Source organism: Vanellus vanellus, assembly GCF_965231255.1.
Source record: "Vanellus vanellus genome assembly, contig: HAP1_SCAFFOLD_411, whole genome shotgun sequence".
In the NCBI taxonomy this organism is placed as follows: domain Eukaryota; kingdom Metazoa; phylum Chordata; class Aves; order Charadriiformes; family Charadriidae; genus Vanellus; species Vanellus vanellus.
The window spans coordinates 137,971-147,836 of NW_028126635.1; the positions used below are offsets into that span (position 1 = coordinate 137,971).

The 9,866-nt window shown below is 50.8% G+C and overlaps 1 long non-coding RNA gene across 1 annotated transcript; it reads right to left on the bottom strand.

Annotated features, from left to right (window-relative positions):
* Window positions 1-7,215: 7,215 nt before the first annotated feature.
* LOC309684876 lies at window positions 7,216-8,581 on the bottom strand. The gene is made up of 4 exons (XR_014270366.1): window positions 8,564-8,581; window positions 8,428-8,482; window positions 7,661-7,762; window positions 7,216-7,384 (listed from the first exon to the last, which is right to left on the bottom strand). It is a non-coding gene; the product is annotated as an uncharacterized lncRNA (long non-coding RNA).
* Window positions 8,582-9,866: the final 1,285 nt, after the last annotated feature.

The following is a 9,866-nucleotide window of genomic DNA, read 5'->3' on the forward strand; positions in this document are numbered from 1 at the left end:
CCCTAAGGCAAAATTCCGCCTGACGTCCTGCTCGCTGCATTTCGGAAAAATATGGGCGTGAACTGTGGGTACGCGGGGCAGTAAATCTGCCCGTGTTGAGTTTCCATCTTCCTTTACGTCACAATTTACAGAGAAGCATTTAAGGGCGATCACGTGGATCGGTTTAAAATAAAAAGGTGCTGCGGTGGTTGTTGATCTATCAAATACTAAAGCACTCGCCCAAATCCTTGGAAGTTTTTTGGTTTTTTTTTGGTATGACTTTGAACAGGCGCTCAAGTTCTCCAATGTTTTGATCTGAAGGTTGTGTAAAATTAAACTTGACGCTTCGATGCTAACTTAAAAAAAAAGAAAGTATTGACTTTTTATTGAGTTTTATTTCACGGAAGGAAACGTTGTTGTAAGTTTACTGGGACGGCGGTTCACGTTAAAGGCTTTTTGGATCTTGGAAGTGCAACGTACGACATAAACTGATTGATAAAGAGCATTTCCACTTAAATTTCTTGGGATTAAGAGTCTGTCGGAAGCAGTGGGAATCTCTAGAGCCCTCTGCTTAAAACCCACTTCAATGGTTCATCTATGCATTAAATTCTATAATTAAAATTCTATAATTAAACAGTGAAATATCACTCTAATTATAGGACTAAATCTCTCGAGACTTCCCAACACTGTAGGGAAAATGGAAACCCAGAAAAAAAAAAAAAAAAGGATCACTTCAGATAAAATTCACCGTATTGAAAAACATTTTTGGCCAAAGAAATCTGTAATTTCTGTGCTGTGACACCACACGCGTGTCTTGCAAAAGCATCGCTGTAGTCCGACGAGCTTAATTTTCCATAGGATTCCACGAGCAGCGAAATACACCGCTCGTCATAATTACGCCAAAGGATTTTTAATTTTTCGACCACAGATCCTTTCAGCCAAACTAAAGGCCTCTACCGCTGATCAACGCAAGGGCTGTTCTGCTCTTGGTGTTTCTCTGCTCCGTGCCGGAGTTTCTTCCCTCCTCCATTAGTTTCAGTCACAGAATCACAGAATCATGGAATGTTCAGAGTTGGAAGGGACCTCTAGAGATCATCTAGTCCAACTCCCCTGCTAAAGCAGGATTGCCTAGAGCACATTACTCAGGACTGCATCCAGGCGGGTCTTGAAAATCTCCAGAGAAGGGGACTCCACCCCCTCCCTGGGCAGCCTGGGCCAGTGCTCTGTCACCCTCACCGTAAAGCAGTGTTTCCGTGTATTTGAGCGGAACTTCCTGTGTTCTAACTTGTGCCCGTTACCCCTCGTCCTGTCACTGGGAACCAATGAAAAGAGCCTGGCTCCATCCTCCTTCAACCCACCCTTTAGATACTTGTACGCCATAATAAGGTCTCCCCTCAGCCTTCTCTTCTCCAGGCTAAAGAGTCCCAGCTCTCTCAGCCTTTCCTCATAAGGGAGATGCTCCAAGCCCTTAATCATCTTCGTTGCCCTTCGCTGGACCTGCTCCAGCAGTTCCCTGTCCCTCTTGAACTGGGGAGCCCAGAACTGGACACAGTACTCCAGTTGTGGCCTCACCAGTGCAGAGTAGAGGGGGAGAATGACCTCCTTTGACCTACTGGCCACACTCTTCCCTATGCAGCCCAGGATTCCATTGGCCTTTTTGGCAACAAGGGCACATTGCTGGGCCATGGATAATTTATTGTCTACCACAACCCCCAGATCCTTCTCCTCCAAGCTACTTCCCAGCAGGTCCGCCCCTAACCTATACTGGTGCCTAGCATTCTTCCTCCCCAGGTGCAGGACCTTGCACTTGCTCTCGTAGATCCTCATTAGGTTCTTCTCTGCCCAGCTCTCCAGCCTGTCCAGGTCACTCTGGATGGCAACGTGGCTCTCTGGGGTGTCAGCCACCCCACCCAGTTTGGTATCATCAGCAAACTTGCTGAGGATACACTCTGTCCCCTCATCCAGGTCATTAATGAATATATTGAACAAAATTGGACCGAGTATTGACCCCTGGGGGACACCACTGGTTACAGGCCTCCAACCAGACTCTGTGCCGCTGATCACAACCCTCTGAGTTCTGTTAATCAATCTGATTAGTCAATCGCTCAAAAGTGAAGAGGAGATTTCAGTCTGACGGTGAAAAATGTACTTTTTCTCACTATCAAGAGATCATTTCCTTTAAGGTAGAGAATTTCTTTCACTCGATGTCTTGGGCCAAGTTCTTGTAGTTGTCCAAGCTGGGATGAGTGTGGGTTGAAAGCCATGATGCCCTTGAGGAGACACTCAATGGAGAAGGTGCCCTTGCGCGCTGGCTGCGACTCCAACTTTCAGGGGTAAAAATTTTTAGCTTTTCTTGTCATTGCTACAGCCGTTGGGGGGGTAGCAATGGCCAACTGCTCCCTGAAGGACTTGGGGGACTGAGCTTGGTCCCGTGGTCAGCAAGGGGAGATCAGCCCAAAGTCCAGACCACCGGGCAAGACCGTGGCTATGAGGCAGGTCCAAAGTGAAGGCAAGAACACGGGTTGGGATGATGTCCAGTGACGGTAACCAGGGTCAGACACAACTCAGCGGTCCCTGGATAAGCCAGGTGGGATGAGGCAGGTCCAAGGTCCAGATGAGAAATGACGGAGAGGACCAAGTCAAGGTCCCGCTCAAGGAGGACAGCCATGGCTGCGCTGAACCTGCAGGGCTAAAAAGCCTCGATCTGGGCTGAAATGGCCTCATGGGCCCTTGACAATAGTGGGGTTGAGACCCTCAGGTGTCCAGGTCCCCTCAGGCTCTTTGGGAACTTCTAGATGCCCCACTCCTGGCAGCTGGGTCTTGGGTATCTTGGATGTCTAGGTCTCCTGGAGACCTGGGTCCCCCCTCGTAGATCATACTGGGTGCATTTAAAGGATGATGGAAAGGATGGAAAGGATGATGGAAAGGAAAGGCATTTAAAGGATGATGGAAACGTCAGACGCACTCAACGTGGTTTCAGAAAGGGAAAGTCCCGTTTAACTGATTTCATATCCTTCTATGACAAAGTCACCTAAGGGATGAAGGAGAAGTGGTGGATGTAGATTTTCCCGGATTTTAGTGAGGCTGTCCCTCACAGCATCCTTCTGGACACGTTGTCCGACTGTGGGATGAGTGGGTTGACGGCGAAGAACTGGCTGAAGGGCGGGGCCCAAAGGGTTGCGGTGAATGGGGCTACATCCGGCTGGTGACTGGTCACCAGCGGTGTTCCTCAGAGTTCAATTCCAGGGCCAGTTCTTTTCAACATCTTTATCAACTATCTGGATGCAGGAGTTGAATGTGCCATTACCAAGTTGGCTGATGACACCAAACTAGGAGATGCCGTTAACTCTTTTGAGGGACAAGAGGCCTTCAGACGGATCTAGATAGATGGGAGCATCGGGCAATCATCAATGACATGAAAATTAAGAACAAATGCCGAATTCTGCACCTGGGATGGATTAACACCAGTCACGACTAGAAACTGGGAGAGGACAGGCTGGAGAGCAGCCCCGCAGAAAGGGACGTGGGGCTGCTGGTGGGCAGTAGCTCAGTAGGAGTCAGCAGAGGGCCCTGACAGCCGAGAGGGCGAACCCCATCCTGGGGGGCACCAAACACAGGAGATCCAGCAGGTCAAGAGAGGGGATTATCCCGCTGCATTCGGCGTTGGTACGGTCTCGCCTTGAAGTGCTGTGCGCAGTTCTGGGCCCCACCATTTGTGACGGATGTGAAGGTCCTTGAATGTGTCCAGGGAAGGGCAACACCGCCGGCGACGGGGCTGGGAGGAACGTCCTCTGAGGAGCAGCTGAGAACTCTGAGTTTGTTTAGTTTGGAGATAAAGGAGGCTGAGGGGTGACCTCATCACTCTCTGCAGCTTCCTGAGGAGGGGACACGGAAGGGGAGGTCCTGAGTTCTCCTGCTTGGCGTCCAGGGACAGGATGCGTGGGAATGGGTCCAAGCTGTGCCAGGGGAGGTTCCGACTGGAAGCTTTTCTGCGCAGAGAGCGGTCAAACACTGGAAGAGGCTTCCTAGAGAGGTGGTCGACGCCCCAAGTCTGTCAGTGTTTAAGGGTCGTTTGGGCAGTGCCCTTAAGAACATACAAGTGGTGTCCTCCAGGGATCGGTGCTGGGGCCCGTTCTCTTTAATATCTTTATCAATGATCTGGATGAGGGGATCGAATGCACCCTCAGTAAGTTCGCAGACGACACTAAACGAGGGGGGGCGTGTTGATCTGCTTGAGGGTAGGTTGGCTCTGCAGAGGGATTTGGACAGATGGGCCGAGGCCAATGGTATGAGGTTCAACAAGGCCAAGTGTTGGGTCCTGCACTTGGGTCACACCAACCCCGTGCAGTGCTACAGACTGGGGGCGGAGTGGCTGGAAAGCTGCCTGGCAGAAAAGGACCTGGGGGTGTTGGTGGACAGCCGGCTGAGCATGAGCCAGCAGTGTGCCCAGGTGGCCAAGAAGGCCAACACCATCCTGGCCTGCATCAGGAATAGTGTGGTGAGCCGGACTAGGGAAGTCATCATCCCCCTGTACTCGGCACTGGTGAGGCCTCACCTCGAGTGCTGCGTTCAGTTTTGGGCCCCTCACTACAAGAAGGACGTTGAGGTGTTGGAGCGTGTCCAGAGAAGGGCTACAAAGCTGGTGAAGGGTCTGGAGGACAAACCTTATGAGGAACGACTGAGGGATCTGGGGTTGTTTAGCCTGGAGAAGAGGAGGCTGAGGGGAGACCTCATCACCCTCTACAACTACCTGAAAGGAGGTTTTAGAGAGATGGGAGCTGACCTCTTCTCCCTGGCGACAAGTGATAGGACAAGAGGAAACGGGTTCAAGTTATGTCAGGGCAGGTTTAGATTGGATCTTAGGAAGCATTTTTTCACGGAAAGGGTTATTAAACATTGGAATAGGCTGCCCAGAGAGGTGGTGGATTCACCATCCCTGGAGGTGTTTAAGAAAAGGGTAGATGAGGTGCTTAGGGACATGGTTTAGGAGTGGTGGGGTTTTTATCAGGGCAGGTTAACGGTTGGACTTGATGATCTTAAAGGTCCCTTCCAACCTCACTGATTCTATGATTCTATGATTCTATGCTTGAACTTTTGGTCAGCCCCATATTAGTCAGCCACTTTGACCAGATGATCGTTGTAGGTCCCTTTCAACTGAAAAATATCCTATCCTATCCTATCCTATCCTATCCTATCCTATCCTATCCTATCCTATCCTATCCTATCCTATCCTATCCTATCCTATCCTATCCTATCCTATCCGACCTTATCCTGTTCCCCTGCCATGTGCAGGTGCTTCTGATCCCACATGTGGCTCAGCAGCTGACAGGACAAGGAGCAGGTACATGCCATGGATGGATGGATGGATGGATGGATGGATGGATGGATGAATTGGAAGGTCGGGGTGATTGAACAAAACTCGCAGCTCTTGGCACTCCAGCTCCAGCCCGCTCCTAAATTTCAAACCCTGAGAAAATGCTCAAAAGAGTGGCTTTATGCCTCTTTTACGTCTCCTGTGTGCACCAGGAGTGGCCTGTTGGGTCACTCACAGTATCACAGTATCACAGTATCACAGTATCACAGTATGCTAGGGATTGGAAGGGACCTCAAAAGATCATCTAGTCCAATCCCCCTGTCGGAGCAGGAACACCTAGATGAGGTTGCACAGGAAGGCGTCCAGGCGAGTTTTGAATGTCTCCAGAGAAGGAGACTCCACAACCTCCCTGGGCAGCCTGTGCCAGTGCTCTATCACCCTCACTGAGAAGAAGTTTCTTCTCAAATTTAAGTGGAACCTCTTGTGTTCCAGCTTGAATCCATTACCCCTTGTCCTATCACTGGTCGCTACTGAGAAGAGCCTGGCTCCATCCTCCTGACATTCCCCCTTTATATATTTATAGACGCTAATAAGATCACCCCTCAGTCTCCTCTTCTCCAAACTAAAGAGACCCAGCTCCCTCAGTCTTTCCTCATAAGGGAGATGCTCCACTCCCTTAATCATCTTAGTTGCCCTACGCTGGACTCTCTCCAGCAGCTCTGTCCTTCTTGAACTGAGGGGCCCAGAACTGGACACAATATTCCAGATGCGGTCTCACCAGGGCAGAGTAGAGGAGAAGAAGGACCTCTCTCGATCTACTAACCATCCCCCTTCCAATACAGCCCAGGATGCCATTGGCCTTCTTGGCCACAAGGGCACAGTGCTGGCTCATGGTCATCCTGCTGTCCACCAGGACCCCCAGGTCCCTTTCCTCTACGCTGCTCTCTAACAGGTAGCTCCCCATCCTATACTGGAACCTGGGGTTGGTTCCCACTCCGTGGGACGTGATGAAAGAGAGGAGGAAGGAAAACCTTCCTACACCCTGGACAGCTTCATCATAAAAGCCGAAGTGTCTTTTCAAGGTTTTCTGCCACGATTTGGTACTTTAGGAAAACAGGGAATGGTGAGGGTGGTGGGAAAGGCAAACGCCGAAGGGTTTTACCCATCGCTGGCTGGTGCTCCTCCGCAGCCCTCATTGGGAAAAACACAGAGTTTGGTCTCTACCTGCCCCCCGCCCCAGTTCCTAACCTTAGAAAAACACCGTCTTCCCCCACACAAGGAGAGCCACCTCGTACCAAGTGGAATTCAGCCCCATTGGACGGGTCCGATTTACGCCGCGTCCGTCCAGGGAGGAGATGATGTGCTCCTGTGCTGGGGTGGGCTGTCTACTCTCCTTTGGCAGCAGATGCTGAACGAAGGGGTCTGACCCCCCCACTGCGCTTCGCCGCTTAAATGTGACCTCTTGTCACACCCCTCCTGCCCTGTGGTCCTCTCCCCAAGACATCAGCCCTCTACAGATGCAAACCAGAAGGTATGACCCACACAGACACGATATGTGTTGGACCTGGACAGCCAAGGCAAGCAAGCCAGAAGGGCAAGGGACGGATCTGCGCATGCGTCCTCCTCCCCAAACCCGTCTCCTTCCGTTGGACTGCACAGTCCAGCGATTAAAACCCCAAAGGAGGCTGAATTTCGGATACGAATATGACCAAGGGGTAACGGGAACACGGTGGGACGAGGGGTGAGATGGAGCAGCGGCAGGCGCACAAACGCGAGCACGCCTTTCGGGAAGGAGCGTGGAAATACGCATCTTTCCACGAAACCCACAAGACCCAAACGCAACATCCAGCTTTATTCAGACGGACCCAAGGCCCGTTGGAAGGCACGTGGGTCTGCACAGAGGAAAGGAGCAAGGAAAAGCGGGCCGGTTGATGATGCACCACTTCCGCCTCCTGGAGACTCTGAGGCAGACATGGAGGAAACAGGCAGGGCCCGAGGGAGGTGGATTGCGTTGGCTAAATGGAGCAAAACCTTCGGGGCGTTTTTCTTCTCGTTCGTCTCGTTAATCCACCCGGAATCCCTCTTCCAGATCTGCAGATAAGGGAAGCAGCAGCATCAGAAATGGTGTCTTTTCAGTCTTTGCCCTCCGAGGGAGGCAAATTTGGGGATGAAAGGAGGAAGGAGAGCGAAGAGCCATGCTGTTCAAATTCTCTGTCCAGAACGACCTCCCGAAAAGGGCTTTGAACAAAGCGTTTGTTTGTTTCCTTTTTTTTTTAATTTGGAAATTTAATTTTAATTTGGAAAGGAAGGTGGAATAACAGTCAAACTGGGTCATTTTCTGAGAGTCAAAGAAAGTGAAATATTTACCTCTTCTCTTCATCAGGCGGTGGGAGAAGAAAAAGATGAGGCCATTGATGGTAAAGAAGGAACCTCCAACGATGATCTCCCGAATCCAGCTCATTTTATGGCCTGGGAAGGAATCAACGGCAACTTTACCATGACGCGACCTTTCCCCGTAACAGAGATGATGACTCCTACCGTGACCGAGCCCATCAATAGCTAACCCCATCTTAGAGGGAAGGAGGTGAATCTCCCTCCAGCTCTGCAAAGCCCCTCTATGGTGGTAATCTTGGCAACGGGCGTGGGAGTCAATGGACGTCCAGATTGTGACAAAATATCAGCTGACAGATGGACGGGCCTACAAATAAGACAGTGAGCTGTGTTGGCCACCCTACCACATACTCCAAATCAGCTGTAGTGGTCCCTGGGAGATGGTTAGATGCTTAGCTCTTGGGAAGCTATGGTGCAAACCCACCCAGGAGAACGACGGATTGCTGTCGAAAGTTGTGGTGGTCTCATCAGAAAAGCCAGAGAAGGTAATAAAACCATCTTTTGATTGAGACGTTTTTTTTTTCTCCTCCAGTATCTGCCCTTATTTTTGTCCATAAAAGCGTGGGCAGGTGTGGCAATGAGCTCATTTCGTGACGGAGAGAGAGACGCCGAGGCAGAGAGGTGGATGGTCATAGGACAGGAAGGGATGGGTGAATTCATAGGCAAGCACACAGGGAAGGAATTAACTAATGATGGGCCGGTGGTTACTGGATGCTCAAGTGACGAAGGGTTTGAAAACTCACTTATCACAGTGACATTGACCCAGCGGCTCTTTTCGGAGCGAACGGGACGTCTAGACTGAATGACAAAATAGGCACAACTGTAAGACCCGGAGCGCTCCTCTCCTGTGATCCTGATGTCATAGCTGTAGTTCCTCACGTTTGGTACTGGGATGGAGGCTGCAAGTCCAAAGTCCGCATAGTACTGGACTTCTCGAACGTAGGCTGGAAACGAGGGGATGGAGCAGAGTAGCTTGACGTAGTCCCCGTATCTATAGACCTCTTGCTGAGGATCCACGGATAAAGTTGGGGCAATGGGAGCAGCTGGAAAAAAAAAAAAAACAACCCAAACAACACATAACCCAACCAATCGTCCATTTATTGACATCAGGACCCGTGCACAATACCCATGATTTTTCCCAATGTCATGACTCAGCCTCGACAAAGGGACTAGAAAAGAAGTTAATTATTCTTCTGACTATTACTGGGGTAAATACAGACCCTTGAACTACAGAACAGCTTCTGGGGGGGGAGGGGGACGACGGACGGGACACTCGTGGTTGTCTTTTCTATCCCCTTCTTGAACCATGGGCAGAAGCAAAACCCCCTATGATTCTCAGAAACAAGAATTCAAAGCAGCTTGAGCAGTTTCTTCACTGAAGTGCAGAAAATAAGTATTTTCACGTGCCCCAAATAGGCCAAACCCTCATGAAAGGCTTGGGGAGGCTCGCTGCCATCAGACCTCTTGGAGGCCACCCAACCTTTAGGCCAACTTATTCCCGCTTTCTCAGAGAAATCCAGGAGCACGAAAGGAGCTTGTGAGAAGCCAGGGCGACTTCATCCGTCCGTTGGCAACCACATGACAGGGCCGTTGGACAAGATCATGCTCTAAAGGGAGGCGCGCGGTGTCTGGGCTGATGGTACCCGAGCCATCCAGACAAGACCAACCTACCATGAACCTTAACTGAAAGAGGAAGGCTCCTATTGGAAGGTATTTCTTGTCCGGAGTCCTCCACAAAGTACATGCACGTGTACTCCCCAGCAGATGCTTTGGTGGCTGTGAGCTGGAGCCAGGCAGTCGGGTGGGAGAAAGGTGCTTGCAGGTCAATTTGTTCCCCAGTTTGATTGAAGAACCGAAATCCGCCTATTTTCCTCATCGTCGGAGCCAAGCAGAGAATAGCGACGCGTTCTCCTTCATAATAGAAATTATAGCCGGCGTCTGTGGAGAGCGTCGGGGTTGGCAGAAGGTCTGGGGAAGAAAGAAAGGATTTGGGGGGTGGAAAAGAGAGAGGAAAAAGAAAACGACGCGTTCCCTCCATTTTGCAGATCCTCGCCTCGTTGCCAAAGGCTCGGTTCAGCCGCCGAGCATCTCGCGAGAGGTAAAGCTGCACTTACCCGCAGAGGACACAGCCAACGGTAGAAGGTGGAGGAAAGCTGTGAGAGAGGGGCGTTGGGACGACAAG